Below are 16,886 nucleotides of genomic sequence, written 5' to 3'. Positions count from 1 at the left end.
GCTCAGAGAGCCTCCCAGGATGGTACACCAGGTACAAATGAGGGTCTGCCCTCTACAGAAGACTCCCCTCACAACACTGATCTAGATGAGTCAGCAGGGACTTCAGGAGATGAGGTAGACAGCCAGGTACAAGTTAGGAGACTTAGCCAGGCTAACTTAAGCCTACATGGGAGTCAGAATGGGGTCCCCCCATTCAGACCCTCAGGTGGACTTAACCAGAGAAGCAGGAGAAGAAGATCCCCTTCCAGGGAATCTATCCACTCCCATGTCTCTAATAGCTCCAATGCCTCTTCTCACAGGGGAATGACTTCTCCACAGAGAAAAGAGCATCAGGCCAGAATGAGGGAAGTCAATCTGAGGATTGAAAGGGAAGAACTTGCCCTTGCCAAAGAGAGACTTGCTCTGGCCAGAGAGCAAAAGTTAAGTGGGTTAGGACCCACTGGTGGCAGCACTATCCCTAAGGATAGAGAAAGGACCTATGACAATAGAAACCTGAGAAAGATTGTCCCTCCCTACAAGTGTGGGGATGACATCCACAAATGGATAACTGCTTTGGAGAGGGCTTGCAAAGTACAGCAGGTACCCCAAAGTCAGTGGGCAGCTATCTTGTGGCTCTCCTTCTCTGAGAGAGGTAGAGACAAGCTCCTCACAGTTAGTGATGAGGATGCTGACAATTACACTGTCCTGAAGAGTGCTCTGATTGATGGGTTTGGCCTAACCACTGAACAATGCAGGTTGTTGTTCAGGGATACCCAGAAGACACAGACTCAGGACTGGACTGACTTTGTAGATTGTGCCACTAGGGCTTTGGAAGGCTGGTTATTGGGTAGTAAGGTTAAAGACTATACAGGATTGTATAATTTGATCATGAGAGAACAAATCCTTAACAACTGTCAAAACCAGCTGCTGCATCAACACTTGATTGACTCTGACCTAACTTCTCCCCAAGAATTGGGAAAGAAGGCAGATAGTTGGGTCAGGACTAGAGTTAAGCAGAAAAACCAGAACCAGGGCGGTGATCAGAAAAAGGCAGACCAGAAAGGTAATGAGCAGAAAGCAAAAGACCAGAAGTCTTCACCAGGCCCCCAAAAGGCTCAGGGGGAGGGTGGTCCCAAAAAGGATAAAAAGAAAGATGGCCAAAAGAAACCTTTGTGTAACTATTGTAAGTCCAATTCCCATTGGTATAGTGAATGCACCAAAAAGGACAAGCCCCCAGCCACCATTGCCCCTAAGGCAACTGTACCCCCTAATCCAGCTGTAAGTGGTGGTTCCCAGCAAAAGGGTGTAATAGGGTTGACCCTGGGAACTGAAGTGGATCCTGGCCTAGTCAGAATACCCACTCAGGCTGTTCTGATCTGTGATGGGGACATAGCTTTGTTCTCTACTCTGAGCCCCAGTAACCTGGGCAAATACAGACAGACTCCTTTAATCAACCATAGAATGGCTCAGGCCTACAGGGACACAGGTGCTAGTGTCACAATGGTGACACCTGCCTTTGTGGACCCTGGACAGATCATGCTAGGTAAGAATTACCTAGTGACCAACGCTAGCAATGCCACTACCTCCCATAGTGTGGCAATTGTTAATTTCTCCTGGGGAGGGGTAACTGGCCTCAAGAAAGTTGTGGTAAGTTCAGACCTTCCTGTTGAGTGTCTGTTGGGAAATGACCTTGAAACTTCAGATTGGGCTGAAGTGGAGTATAGGACCCATGCAGAAATGCTGGGAATAGACGCACATGTCCTTCCAGTGACCAGGTCACAGGCAAAAAAATGCAACACTGAACAAGTGCTGGATCCTGGGACAATGGACCAGACACAACCCAAGAGAAAGAGCAGTAGGGTTAAGGCTGTGCCTTCCCCCCTGCCTCATGTAGAGAATCAGCCCTCACAGGAGGATGATTCTGAGATCCCTGAAGGAACTGTCCTAGAAGAACTGGAACCTGACCAGGTTGAGTTTCTTGGGACAGGGGGGCCTTCAAGGGCAGATCTGAGGCAGGCCCAATTAGACTGTCCTTCTCTTGAACCCCTCAGACAGCAGGCTGCTGCTGAGGCTGCAGGGAATGCTCAAGGTACCCATAAAGTGTATTGGGATGAAGGGCTGCTGTACTCAGAGGCTAGAGACCCCAAGCCTGGGGCATCCAGGAGGTTGGTCATACCATTGAGTTTCAGAGGCTTCCTTCTTACCTTGGCCCATGATATTCCCCTTGCAGGACACTTAGGCCAGAATAAGACTTGGGACAGGCTTGTCCCTCACTTTCACTGGCCTCACATGTCAGAAGATACCAAAGAGTTTTGTCGCTCCTGTGTCACCTGCTAAGCCAGTGGCAAATTAGGTGGCACCACAAAGGCCCCCCTAATACCACTACCGGTGGTGGGGGTTCCCTTTGAGAGAGTGGGGATAGACATTGTTGGACCAATGGACCCCCAAACAGCATCTGGGCACAGATTCATACTGGTGATAGTGGACCATGCCACCAGGTACCCAGAAGCTATACCCCTGAGGACCACAACAGCTCCTGTTGTGGCAAGGGCCCTACTTGGAGTATTCTCCAGAGTGGGGTTTCCCTACAGGGGATGGACTTCACAGTGGAACATAGACCTGGGACTGACCATGCCAATGCAGATGGACTCTCCAGATATTTCCACTTAGAACATGAAGACTCAACTGGTCAAGGTTAGTTTAATGTCCCTAAATGTGGGGGGGGGGTTGTGTAGGAGAGTAGGGTCTGCTTCCCATGGTCACCCCCACTTTTTGCTTTTGATTCACTGGTTTTCGACTTAGATGTGGCTGTGGGCCTGCTAATCAGACCCACAGCCCAGCTGTTCTCTCTCTAAATTCATACTATGTACTTTAGGTACATAACCCAATTGGTAAGGATCACCTTATAGGGCCCTGTACAGTGTACCTTAGGTACCCAGGGCATGGGTGTACCCTAGGTCTACCAGGTGCTGCAGCATGTATTATGCCACCCCTGGCTGGCCTCCCATCATGACACAACTGGCTGATCACTCAGCTGGGGCAAGGTTGTGTACTCACCCCTTGCTTCGGTATAGTATTCCTATACCTACCTTATATATAGACACATGGGTAACCTTTCAGTCACTCCTATGGCAGGCCTTAACAATCCTGAAGGCAGAGTGCTTGGTAACATGTGAGATGGTGCTCTAGCATGAGCTGAGCCTGTCTGCAGCTTTCGGAACCATGTCCTTATAGCTGTTCTATGATATCGCCTCCCATATACTCTTAAAGTGCCTTATAAACCTCGCGGTTATGGTAACTATGGTTTGGCTTTATCAAAACATGTCGTGTAAGGTGTCTAACACTTTGGAATACTACCCCCACACGATTTCTGGCGATGAGGATAGTATTCCCCCCTTCTAGAGGGAGAAGACATGTTGAAGACCTACTACCCGGTTAAAGTTAACCAGAGCCCCAGCATCACAAAATGGATGCTGCTGCCACAGACACAAGTCTGACCTCCTGCTGCTGGGAGTCCTTCCAGTGAAGGAGGCTTGGACAATAGGTTTCCTGCCTTGGGAGGTGCTAGCACCACCCTAGACAGGGCTTAGTGTATTGGGGCAGGGAGGGATGAAAGAAACGAGACACTGCCTGGGGCACACAAGGTGTCCCATGCATAGTCCGGTTCAAACCGGTGCAGGGGCACTCCAGCCCCAGTCCTGGCGTGAAACTGGACAAAGGGAAGGGGGTGTAACCACCCCCCTCCCTGGTCCCATCCACAGGAAGGACCTAGCAGGTAACCCAGCCCCCCAGATTAGTATAAGAGTGGGAGCTGAGTCCCTAGGACTTTGGATTATCCTGAATTGAAACTAGACACGAAACTCTGGACCTTCGACATTTGACAAAAAGACGGAAGAATCTTCTGGCCAAGGAGTGGCCACCCTGTGCAAACTGGCACCAACAAGCGTCCTGCTGTTTGCTTTGCCCAAGTTCTACGAGGAACCGACTGCAGAGCCCGACCAGCGCCTTGACCTCCGGACTTCTCTGACCCTGATCCACATCCACAGCCAAGCTGAGATCTGTGGAGGCGACGAGAGATGTGGGACCGGCTACCTGGGAAAATTGGTGAGTAGCTTACAGCGCAGCTTCTGAGGCACCCTCGAAGTTGTGCTCTGAAGATTGAGAAGCCCCAACCCGGCGCACCATCTGCACCAAAGATCAGCCCTCCACACTCTACGAGTTCTGCGTGGGGCCCTTCTGCATTTTCCTGCTCGACGCGTCTGTCCGGTTGCTTGCCCATTGGCTAGTAGCCTCAGTGACGACGAACCCTTGACTTTCCACTACTGGTTTGGCTCCTCCAGACTGGCCCTTGCTTCCCTGTGAAAGAGAAGCACCTCAGACCCTCCTGGTCTGCACTTGAAGCGAATTTCCCTTTCTGCATGGGTTGCCTTTGCCAAGGCTTGTTGACTCCAATCTGGACGTCGACTCTGCCATCAGCAAGATCCTTTGTGGGACAGCTCGTATCCTGGTTCTGGTCATCCTCAACGCCTCCTGGTCCACACAGCTGCAGAGACAAGCTTCAAGACATCACCTGTGTTCTGCACGACATCGCCTGGTTCCTTCCTGATTCCACACGGTCACTGGCTAGTGACCCAGACTTTGTCCCCTCTGCTTGCAGGTGTTCTTCCTTCAAGATCCACCCTCGGATCCACCGGACATCTTCCTCCTGGCCGCCTGCCAGCAACTGTTCTTCAGGCATCCATAGGATCCAGCGACGACACCCGACACATCTTCACACCTATGCACCCGTCTCCTGTGGGTGAGGTAACGTGAGTACTCCGGTGCTCCAGTGGATATTGACTATCCAAGTGTCTAAGTCTCTAGTTGCTTCCTCCTAGTTACTTCGGAAGTGTCCTTATTCTTCCTATTTCTAAGTGCTACATTTCCATTGACTTTAATGTAACCTGCGTGTTTGTTTCCACACTGCACACGCTTCCTGTGGGCCTCCCACTTCCTAACTATTTGTAGGATAGTGTAGCCCCAGCGATTCCCTAGGCCCTAGGCCTACTCCCTGTTCGTGGCGTGGTACTTATACCACTTTCTTAGTATATGGTTTGCGTGGCCCCTGGGCCTAACTGTATTTTTCCTGTGTAACTTAACGTATGCTACTTAAGAGATTGTTGTGCTTAGACCTCTGAACTCATAAAGAGTGCTGAGGGTATATGTTAGAATAAATACATTCTAATTTTATAAATATCTGGTGTGGTGTCTTTTCATTTGGTATTCAAGGGATTGTAATGGTATAACAGCTGGCTTCACTGCCATACAGAGTTTAGCCTAAGACTGCTCTTGTCCATGCTACCACTAGGATAGCTGGTCTATAAGGTTGACTTTACAACCAATCACCATAAGGGTTGTTTGGACTGATACAAGGTGTACACTAGAACTAATGACATCATATATCAGGCCAACTTCTCACAGATGTTAAACAGCGTTGGGCTGAGGGATCAGCCCTGGGGTACGCCGCAGATGATCTCGGTGGCTTCGGAGCGGAAGGGGGGAGGCGGACTCTCTGTGTTCTGCCAGAGAGGAAGGAGGGGGTCCGGTCCAGGGCCTTCTCTTGGATCTTGACGTTGTGGAGGCATGTTCGTAGTGTGCAGAGGCAGACGGTGTCGAAGGCGGCTGACAGGTCCAGGAGGATGAGGGCTGCTGTTTCTCTGTCGTCAAGCAGGGTCCTGATGTCATCGGTGGCGGCGATGAAGGCAGTTTCGGTGTTGTGGTTGCTGTGGAACCCAGACTGGGAAGGGTCCAGGGTGATGTTCTTCTAGAGGTAGCGGGTCAGGTGCTTGTTGACGGTCTTCTCGATGACCTGTGCCGGGAACGGGAGCAGGGAGATGGGCCGGACGTTCTTGAGGTCCTTGGGATCTGCCTTGGGTTTATTGAGTAAGGCGTTGATCTGGGCTTGCTTCCAGTTCTCCGGGAAGGTTGCTGTCTCGAAGGAGATGTTGTTGACTTTCCGGAGATGGGGTGCGATGGCTGTGCTGGCTTTGTTGAAGATGTGTTGTGGGCATGGGTCTGACGGCGATCCAGAGTGGATGGTGTTCATGATTTTGATGGTGTCGTCATCGTTGATGTTGGTCCAGGAGAGCAGGCGGTTGGTGCGGATGGTGGTCATGGGGGCGGGGATCTCAGTGGTTGTCAGGGTGGTCATGGTGTTGAAGCTGTCGTGGATGTCTGTGATCTTGCGGTGGAAGAAGGTGGCCAGTGAGTCGCACAGGTCTTGCGAGGTTGGGATGTTGTTGGTGTTGAAGCTGGGGTTGGAGAGTTGCTTCACGATGTTGAAGAGCTCTTTGCTGTTGTGTGTGTTGCTGTCTAGGCGGTCTTTGAAGGAGGCCCTTTTGGCGGATCTGATGAGGTGATGGTGTCTGCGGGTAGAGTTCTTGTGGGCTGCGTAGCTGTCCGGTGTTCGTTCACGGAGCCAGTTCTTCTCCAGTTTTCGACAGGTTTGCTTGGAGGCCTGGAGGTCTTAAGTGAACCAGCTTGCTTTCTTGCTGGTATGACTGTTGGAGGGTTTCTTGAATGGGGCGAGGGTGTTGGCGCAGTCGTCAGTCCACTGTTTGAGGTTGCGTGCGGCGGTGTCGGGGTCGGTTGGGTTGGCGAGTGGGTTCTGGACGAGGGTGGTGGTTAGTAGGGGTGGTCGGAATTTGCGTATTTGTGCTACGCAAAGCTCAGCGAAACGGTTAAAAATCTCAGCGTACACGCAGAAATTCCGCGAACACACGGAATTGCTTGTTCTCGATACATTTTTCCTGTTTGCGATCGCTGTTTGCATGCTCGGGGGGAAATATCTTGCAAACACACATTTTGAGAACACGAACAAGCAAAAAATTCCGCGAAGCCTCTGAACGAGGAATTTTGGGCAATTTCACGATCTCAGCGGAACGGGAAATTACCCAAATTCCGCACATTCCGGGAGCGGAACGAAATTTACCGGTGCATGGTGGGCTTCTTGAAGGTGAAGTGGATGCAGCGATGGTCAGTCCAGTGGAGTTTGGTGGTTTGGTTGAAGGAGACATGGGTGCTTGCAAAGAAGATGGGGTCAAGCGTGTGGCCAGTGGCTTGGGTGGGTGTTGTGACGAGTTGTCTGAGTCCGAGGTTGGCTAGGTTGTCGATCAGGGTGGTGGAGTTGGTGTCGTTGTTGTTCTCGAGGTGGAAGTTCAGGTCCCTGAGGAGGATGTAGTCCGTGGAGGCGAGGGCGTGTGTGCTGATGAAGTCGGCGATGGAGTCGCTAAACTGTTGTCGGGGCCCAGGGGTTCTGTAGATGAGGATTCCTCTGAGGATGGTGTTGGGGTCGGTGTGGATCTGGAAGTGCAGGTGTTCGGCGGTGCTGAGGGTGTCGTCGGTGTTGGTTGAGACTCTGAGAATGTTCCTGTGGACGATGGCGATTCCTCCTCCTGTTCCGTTGGTGCGGTTCCTGCGGGTGATCTTGTAGCCTTCCGGGGCGGCTATGGCGATGTCGGGTGCTGAGGCGGGGTTCAGCCATGTCTCTGTCAGGAAGGTGACATCTGGGGAGGTTGAGTCGAGTAGGTCCCAGAGTTCAATGGCGTGTTTGCGGGCGGAGCAGGTGTTGAGGAGGATGCATCTGAGGTAGTTGGGTTCTTTCTTGGTCGACGGCTTGTCGGGGCGGATGCTGGTGAAGCTGCAGTTCCGGCAGGTGAAAGGTCCATGGGTGCGTTTCGGGGCGGCCAGGAAGCAGGTGTGTGATCGTCCAGTGTTGAGTGCGTGGAGGGTGCTGGCATCGTAGCGGTATCGTCTGTCGTGGCGTTCGCGGGGGCCAGGGGTTCTGGCGCTGGGCGCGGTCCAGGCGCGGACGGGCGCAGACAGGCTTGCCTTAGGCGCGCCTTCGGTGCGACAGCTGCGAGGCCGCTGTGCGGCCTCCATATGAGGGGAGGTGGGAGGGAGGAGCAGCTGGGAGGCAGGAGCAGGGTGGCGAATGGGAGAGCAGGGGGTCAGGGCCACAGGGACGCAGCGGCGGGAAGAAGTGGGTGAGGGACGGCGAGGAAAGCTAAGGGAAAACTGGGCACAAGAGATTCAGAAGGAAAACAAAATTAGGTAACAGGGCACAAGAAATGCAGAAGGAAAACAAAATTAGGCAACAGGGCACAAGAAATGCGGAAGGAAAACAAAATTAGGTAAACAAGGCAAAGTCTGGCAAAGCAATGCAGCAGTGTGGTGAGCGACCTACCTGCGAGCAGGGTCAGTGATCACTGGTTATTTGAGAGACTTTCTCACTAATGTCATAATGTGTGATTATGTATGTTGGACACCTATGTATGTTTTTGCAGACAAGTCATTGTCGATTGACTGCATGTTAAAGAATTTTTCATGTGTGGTTTTTCTAGAAGTGTCATTACTGTGTTTTGTTTGTTTACCAATGTATAATGACTACATTACGTGGTTTGATATAAAAATCTTTTGCAAAACTCCTATTGTTTATGATTGCCTGATTTTACATGTATGCCAGAATGCATCATGAAAGATATAAATACACTTATTATATCAGTATCAAAGATATCAGAAAGTGAGGAATAGCAGGGAAAATCTCACAAGAAATAAGAAACCTTCATTGGCTAAGGAGACACAAAATAGTTACGTGGTCTCGACTCAGAATTGCTTTGAATCTATGGTGTAGGGAGTACCAGTTTTGAATATTACTATATTAATCCTGTCCCTTATTACCTTAACTGGATCACTCCCCATTACAATAGACACATACTTTCTAAAAGTGGCATTTCTAAAATATTAATGTTAAATTTATCACTACCATTCCAATGATATAAAACATGATACTGCTACTCCTTTTTAATCAGGAATTAGAGCTTAAAAGTGTATTTAGAAATTTATAATGTTAACCTGTGAGAGGAGTAGGCCTCGCATTAGTGAAAAATTAACTTGGGTGTTTGTCACTACAACGACATGCAAGACTTAAAAGTATATGTCCTACCTTTTACTTACACAGCACCCTGCATTATGAGCTACCTAGGGCCTACATTAGGGGTAACGTATGTGCAATAAAAGGGGTGTATCAGGCTTGGCAACAGGTTTTAAATGCAGAGTCAAGGAGGAAGTAAACTGCACAAACAGGCCCTGAAGTGGTAGGCCTGAGAAAAGCTTGAAAGGCTACTTGTGTGGCATTTAATTTACAAGCCCAGGGTATATGATATACCACTTCACAAGGGACTTATAAGTAAACTAAGTATACCGATTGTGTATACACCAATGTTCCCATGTTTAAAGGAAAAGCACCTGTACTTTAGCACTAGGCATCAGTGGTAAAGTGCTCATAGTCCTAAGGCCAACAAAAAGAATCAGCAAAAAGAAAAGGTAAGCAGGGAAAATGTTTGGGGGATGCCAGGTAAAACAGGTGCGAAAGGCAACATTTGAAATGGATGGGTACAGAGCACAGGATGAAGAGAGAATAATTGTGGTAGGGTAGTGGAGGAATAGGAGAAAGAAAAATGTTGGCAATGGTTGTGATCTTGTTATGAAGGAAATCAAAGAGAGCATCTCATAAATCTTGAATGGGGGGATAACTGATTGCTTGTTTGTGAGAAGTTGGCCTGGCATATGCTGTCTCCTAGTTATAGGAACACCTTGCACCAGTCCAATTCGACTCTTATTAATGATAGGTTTAAGACAACCTTTAAAGAAAGCTATCCTAGTGGTAGCTGTGGAGAGCAGCCTTCAGGCTAAGTCTTGAAGGAGTGTTAAGCTTATTGTTTTACCATAATAACCTCTTGAAAAACCAAATGAAAGAGTAGCCCACACAGGTATATATAAAATATATGTATTTATTCTAGACAGAATCCCACAGTCTCTTTAGAGAGACTGGAGCAAAGTTACAATATCAAACAAGCATTGATAGACACAATAAATAGCACTATTAACATTGGGCCCCAGGGGGGGACCAAACCATATTCTAAAAAAAGTGGTATAAGAACCGCGACAATTCTACAGGCAATGCCTAGGGCATTCAGGATCACTGGCCCCTTAAGAATCCACCCCAGGTTATGAGGAAGGGGACCCACGGGAGGCGCGTGCAGTGCAAGTAGCTGCTATCGGGATCTCTATTACAGCCTATGGAGAATGTCGCGGTTGGAAATAAACAGTTTAAAAATACTTCTAGCAGGAGTACAAAGTTAAAACTTTAGACTTAAGCTTTTGAGGAGCCCACTACCACGAGAGTACCGAGGTACCACTGTTACCTTCCCCAGGGAAGCCGGGTGCATAGGTCGTTTCTGCTGTCGGGTCGCGGGCTGATTTTCAATGGGAAAATAGTCAAAAGTTCTGCTAGCCAAAAGCGTAGATGATGCCGTGAAGATCAAAGATGTGAAGATTGTAGAGAAGAACCTGAAAGCAGAAGGGACAGAGTCTGGGTCACGGCAAAGTGACCAGGAGGCTCAAAGCAAAGAGCCCTTCGATGTCGGGTGCTTCAGGTGGAAAGTGGTGTAGCTTGGATCTGCAGCCACGGGCTCCGGGAGGCTTCAAGGAAGGCCAGCTTCGGGAGGGCGACTGTCCCACATCGGATGAGGGGCGCTGCTGTGTTAGTGTCCGGATTGGATCCACTAAGCCTTGGCAACCGCAACCCACGAAGGATAAACAAATCGGCTACAGTGCAGACCCACGAGGTCTGGGAGAGGTCTCCTTTGGAGAGACTGTAGAGCAGGCCTGGAGCAACCAGGGGAACTCTTGTTTCTTGAAATAGACCTCCGCTAGGGCCCACAAGTCGAGAGAACTCCACACTTTTCTATAAACCTGGTGTTCGGAGTAACCCAGTTTTAAATGGGTGGTCTACTAATCACAAGAAATATAATGATTTTTCAATAAAGTTTTTTTTTTTCTTCTTTTTTTTTTCGTCCTCATTGCTACCATGGTTTCAATGCCAGACCAGATTAACATACGAACAGCTGTCTCAGTTCATAGAAAAACTGGCAGGGATAGAAAAGCGACTTAATGGGTACCCAATATCCCTCAGCTATTGCAGTCTCAATCTTAGAAGGCAAAGAACCAACCGGTTACCATCTTATAGGCAACCTTGGTAGGGGTGGCAGTCAAATCAACCTGGGCTAGGACCAGGTACCGGCTAATCTCATGGTGCAAAGGCAGGGGGGGCACCATAGTAAAGTAATCATCGGACCCGGGAAAAAAAAAAAAAAAAAAAACCTGGATATTTCAGTGTACCCATGTTAACAGGTACCAGAAAGCCCTTTTGCTCTGATTACCAGACCTAGCAAGGTCCATATGTGATGTGTACAAAACGGAAGCCTGCCATTCACCAAAATTGGGGGGTGACAAATCCTTCCACTTCCTGCAGATCTCCCTTCTTGCCAACAGCACCGCGTAGAACACCAAATTTTTGGCTGCACTTTGAACTCCTTCCAAAATCCCGAAGATCACAAAAGGCAAGTCTATGTTAACCTGGACACCCAGTGATGTGGTTAGAGTATTACTGATAGCTGCCCAATGTGACTCTAGTCTAGGGCAATCAAAGAACATGTGAGTGTCTGATGCTGCTAGGAGGCCACACCTTGAGCATGCCACTGAATTGCCCTCAGAAAATTTAGATAATCTAAGGGGAGAATAGTATGCCCTATGTAGGGTAAAAAGGTGGTTTCTGCGTAGCCATGAAGGCTTCACTATGCTACACAAGAGGCCGAATGATGCTGACCTGAGTTTTTGTAAGTTTTTGACCACATTTTTCAATAAAGTTTAACGGTATTCCTTAAAAATGAACATTCATTTAGTCAACATGTAGCACCATAATTTCTTTGTCCTCTGTATGTGCTACCTCTCATATGCTTTACTAAAGTCTTAACCTATGTCTGTATAAAAGGTTTAGTGAGAGGAGAACATTGCGAAAGATGTATAAAGTGATAATTGGTGTGTGTTCTCATGGGGGATGGTTTTGTTTTCCCATCTGTATCTTTTATTTATTTTTCTATTCTTTCTGTCTAGTTTCTAGTTTGAATAGCAAGCAAAAGTGTATGAACACTTGTGACCCTGCATGGTTGTCTTTCAGTCTTTTAACCGATATGAGTAGAGAACTGCAGCTATCTCCCTTCCTTGTCCAATAGGAGTAAAATTGGAACATATGATGTGGCTAATTTCAAACTTTATTGCACACGTGAGGATGTGTTGATATATACGATCTTTCGTTTATGTTTTGATTGCTTCTTTTCGTAATTTGCTGAATTAGATATATTGTGTGTAGGGTTTTTTTTATAACGGAACGGTTACTACCATCCTTTGTAGCATTTTTTGGCTTTTTTAGTCACTTTCTAAGTAATACACACTAGCCTAATATGGCGGACCGTTTTTGGTAAAACTTTCCGCTACAGTCCACTTTCTATTTTCATTGCCTAGCGTTAACGTCATATAACGCGAACGGAACACAGAGCATTCAATGCTTTCTCCACGCTTGGAGTTTACTTTCATGAAGACTTCGTTTCGGGTAGGTTATGAGTGAGAAACTTATGGGTTTACCATCCAATGTTGATTGTCGATTGTGGGGAAGGAAAAAGAAAAATATTGGTTTAGGTTTTGTTTGTTAAGAGGATTTTTGGCCACTTTCATTGCATGCTTTGATTTTTCATATGCTTCGTGACTACAAGACTTTATGCTGTTACCAGCTTTTTGAGGAGACTCGTTTTGATCTTTCGTTTCTCCAATACATTATTTATATGATCTAAAGGCTTAATAATTGGGGCATTATGCCTGGCCATACGTTTTAAAGGCTATTTTGCGTTTCGAAAACAGCTAGTAAATGGGATCCACGTGAAAATAATGTTTGAAGCTCCCTGAGCGATTGGCTGACGAGCCTGGAGTCTGCACCCGCGCGCCGCCACGAAAGGTACTTAAACCTCATATTTTTTGGCAGTCTACGGCACCCCCCACACAGTCCTGCTCCCTGCTGACGAGAGGCAACTACCTCGAAACACGTGTCCAGGGATGGCATTTATTATTACACTTTGTAGCATAGGTGTACTCGCCGCTGCTACTCTATCATCCAGAATCCTATGGGGCTACTTGCTAAAGACCAGCGGAGTGCGACCCACGTGAAAATAATGTTTGAAGCTCCCTGAGCGATTGGCTGACGAGCCTGGAGTCTGCACCCGCGCGCCGCCACGAAAGGTACTTAAACCTCATATTTTTTGGCAGTCTACGGCACCCCCCACACAGTCCTGCTCCCTGCTGACGAGAGGCAACTACCTCGAAACACGTGTCCAGGGATGGCATTTATTATTACACTTTGTAGCATAGGTGTACTCGCCGCTGCTACTCTATCATCCAGAATCCTATGGGGCTACTTGCTAAAGACCAGCGGAGTGCGACCCACGTGAAAATAATGTTTGAAGCTCCCTGAGCGATTGGCTGACGAGCCTGGAGTCTGCACCCGCGCGCCGCCACGAAAGGTACTTAAACCTCATATTTTTTGGCAGTCTACGGCACCCCCCACACAGTCCTGCTCCCTGCTGACGAGAGGCAACTACCTCGAAACACGTGTCCAGGGATGGCATTTATTATTACACTTTGTAGCATAGGTGTACTCGCCGCTGCTACTCTATCATCCAGAATCCTATGGGGCTACTTGCTAAAGACCAGCGGAGTGCGACCCACGTGAAAATAATGTTTGAAGCTCCCTGAGCGATTGGCTGACGAGCCTGGAGTCTGCACCCGCGCGCCGCCACGAAAGGTACTTAAACCTCATATTTTTTGGCAGTCTACGGCACCCCCCACACAGTCCTGCTCCCTGCTGACGAGAGGCAACTACCTCGAAACACGTGTCCAGGGATGGCATTTATTATTACACTTTGTAGCATAGGTGTACTCGCCGCTGCTACTCTATCATCCAGAATCCTATGGGGCTACTTGCTAAAGACCAGCGGAGTGCGACCCACGTGAAAATAATGTTTGAAGCTCCCTGAGCGATTGGCTGACGAGCCTGGAGTCTGCACCCGCGCGCCGCCACGAAAGGTACTTAAACCTCATATTTTTTGGCAGTCTACGGCACCCCCCACACAGTCCTGCTCCCTGCTGACGAGAGGCAACTACCTCGAAACACGTGTCCAGGGATGGCATTTATTATTACACTTTGTAGCATAGGTGTACTCGCCGCTGCTACTCTATCATCCAGAATCCTATGGGGCTACTTGCTAAAGACCAGCGGAGTGCGACCCACGTGAAAATAATGTTTGAAGCTCCCTGAGCGATTGGCTGACGAGCCTGGAGTCTGCACCCGCGCGCCGCCACGAAAGGTACTTAAACCTCATATTTTTTGGCAGTCTACGGCACCCCCCACACAGTCCTGCTCCCTGCTGACGAGAGGCAACTACCTCGAAACACGTGTCCAGGGATGGCATTTATTATTACACTTTGTAGCATAGGTGTACTCGCCGCTGCTACTCTATCATCCAGAATCCTATGGGGCTACTTGCTAAAGACCAGCGGAGTGCGACCCACGTGAAAATAATGTTTGAAGCTCCCTGAGCGATTGGCTGACGAGCCTGGAGTCTGCACCCGCGCGCCGCCACGAAAGGTACTTAAACCTCATATTTTTTGGCAGTCTACGGCACCCCCCACACAGTCCTGCTCCCTGCTGACGAGAGGCAACTACCTCGAAACACGTGTCCAGGGATGGCATTTATTATTACACTTTGTAGCATAGGTGTACTCGCCGCTGCTACTCTATCATCCAGAATCCTATGGGGCTACTTGCTAAAGACCAGCGGAGTGCGACCCACGTGAAAATAGTAAATGGGATGCTATTAGCGTCTGCTTGGCTTGCAGTACTACATAAGAATTGTGTTTGTAGGTTATTAAAATAAGTAAACATCACAAATATATATTTTAAATATTTGTTGCCAGGTTTCCGTTCGTGTCTTTTTTCTTTCTTTTGGATTATGATAATATGTGTTCTAGATACTATCTTGATGATAGCACAGTTCTGGGACACGTTATTATTTCATGTGGCTTTTTTACTCAAGAGTACAACTGTTTTGTAGTAGTTAAAATTGTTTGTTTTTTGGGATGGCAGAACGATATGATGCATGTTTATCACACTTAGGCTTATCAGGACCTGAATATAGCGTGCATCTTTTACGCTAGTCATTTGTTGCCGGGGAGAAGGATCACCATTATACCTTAAGGGATATACAACACCCGGCTGGCCTACATTGCCTTTGATTGATACTGGACGATTCATGGATTTTTTTAATGGATATGTCGAACTGTTTTTAGGTGAGAACAATATGGTTAGGTTTTATTTTCTATCCCTTTCCTTGTTCTATTTTCTTCACTGGTCCTTGGTGGTGGTTTCGGTTTTCCGATAGTAGGGACACACACATTTTTTCTTTTGGTGTTGGTCAGTTGATTAGGGTGAGTTAATAACACTTTGGTTGCCACAACATGATTATTTTTTGATGTATAATATGTGTTGTATGGTTCATAATGGAAAACATGACTTATTTATTCTCTTAAATAATGAAATAGGCATGACATTGTAAGTGCACTGGCTGTTGTGTACACATATCTGGATTTTGCAAGAAGATATATTAAAGAAACGTGCAAGTGAAATTCCAAAGCTATTGATGGACTCTAATTTCTGACATGCTCAAACATATTGTGGATACCAGCTTCCCTGGTTTATTATAATTGTTGTGTGCCTTAGCAATTGTGGTAAAAAGTTTGTGGAGTCCTGAGAGCCTTTTGTCTCTTTTGGATTTCCGTTTTATCCTCCTAAAAGCAGAGGCGGATTTTTTGCTTGAGAGCACCGTGAAGACTAATTCTATGGAATCTAACAGTTTTTCTACATTCTTTCTTTAAGTGGATGTGCATGTAAATGTTCTGGCAAGCTTCTGCTTGGTTCTTTGTTGTTAAAACCCACAAGTCGAGAGACAAGGGACCGCGGGAGGCGGCAAATTGGAGTGCGTAAAAGGGCACCCACGGGCCACCGGAGGGGGCTAGGGCGCTGGTCTTTAGCACAATTGCTGTAGAGTGGTTGGCTCAAAAACGGGCCAAAGCACAACTTCCCCACTGGTCAGGGTCGTGTGCTACGCAAGAGGTGGACGGTGTCCTGGGGTATTGGGGATCTCGGCACCCATGTGGTCCACGGTGCCCAAACTTGTTGAGCACATTCACTGGCCTCTGGGATGCACTGGAAACCCACCTTAAGGTTTCTGGAAGTCGTCGAAGTTCGTGAGAGCAGCGAAGTTCCAACCGGGTCACTTGCATTGTTTCAGGTGCCTGCCAAGCAGGGGGATAACTCCTTTATCCCAAGGGAGATTTCTTCCGTCAGCTGGGCAGCAGCAAGTCGAAGGTCAAGACTGTAAAGTTCAAGATTAATCTGAGGCTCTGGGGCCACGTTATTCACCTTTATCCCCAAGATTAGGGGAGTGTCCAGAGTAGTGTCCACCAATGAGAGGTGAGGCAGGAAAGGGTGGCTACACCCTCTCCCCTTTGTGTGTTTCCCGCCTGGGCGAGGGGCAGGATGCCCCTGAACCGGTTCCAAGCGGTGTATGCAGAATGAGGCTTCTGCAGCTGCCTACGTGCAACTCTGAAAGGACATTTGGTGCACCCACCCTGTTCCAATCCACATTATCCTGTCTGGGGAGATGCTAGCACCTCCCTGCCACAGGAGCCCTATTGTCCAGCTGGCGAGGCTGGGGTTTTCCCCAGCAACAGCCAGCCAGGGTCGTGTAGGTGGCGGGCAGTAGCCATTTTGTGTTACTTGTGCACTTTTAAATTGGTGTCTAAATTCTACCGCTTTTCCCACATCGCCCCTCTAGCAGGGGGGAATCGTACCCTCATGCCCATGACTGGACTGGGGGTATGATTCCTACATGTTTGACACCAAACACGATATGGTTCTG

General features: G+C 48.2%; 1 long non-coding RNA gene across 2 annotated transcripts in view; it reads left to right on the top strand.

The window, feature by feature from the left end:
* Window positions 1-12,404: 12,404 nt before the first annotated feature.
* The window catches only part of LOC146871438 (uncharacterized), a 253,451-nt gene continuing 248,969 nt past the window's right edge, over window positions 12,405-16,886 (top strand). Inside the window, exon 1 of one of the 2 annotated variants that reach the window (XR_014959553.1) lies at window positions 12,405-12,469. This is a non-coding gene — a long non-coding RNA (uncharacterized LOC146871438). Of the gene's footprint in view, window positions 12,474-16,886 lie in introns of both variants that reach the window. The other variant, XR_014959552.1, reaches the window with a different exon arrangement.

Source organism: Triturus cristatus, chromosome 1_1 (assembly GCF_964204655.1).
Source record: "Triturus cristatus chromosome 1_1, aTriCri1.1, whole genome shotgun sequence".
Lineage (NCBI taxonomy): Eukaryota > Metazoa > Chordata > Amphibia > Caudata > Salamandridae > Triturus > Triturus cristatus.
The sequence above is the reverse complement of the archived record's forward strand: the minus strand, read 5'-3'. Positions and strand labels throughout refer to the sequence as shown.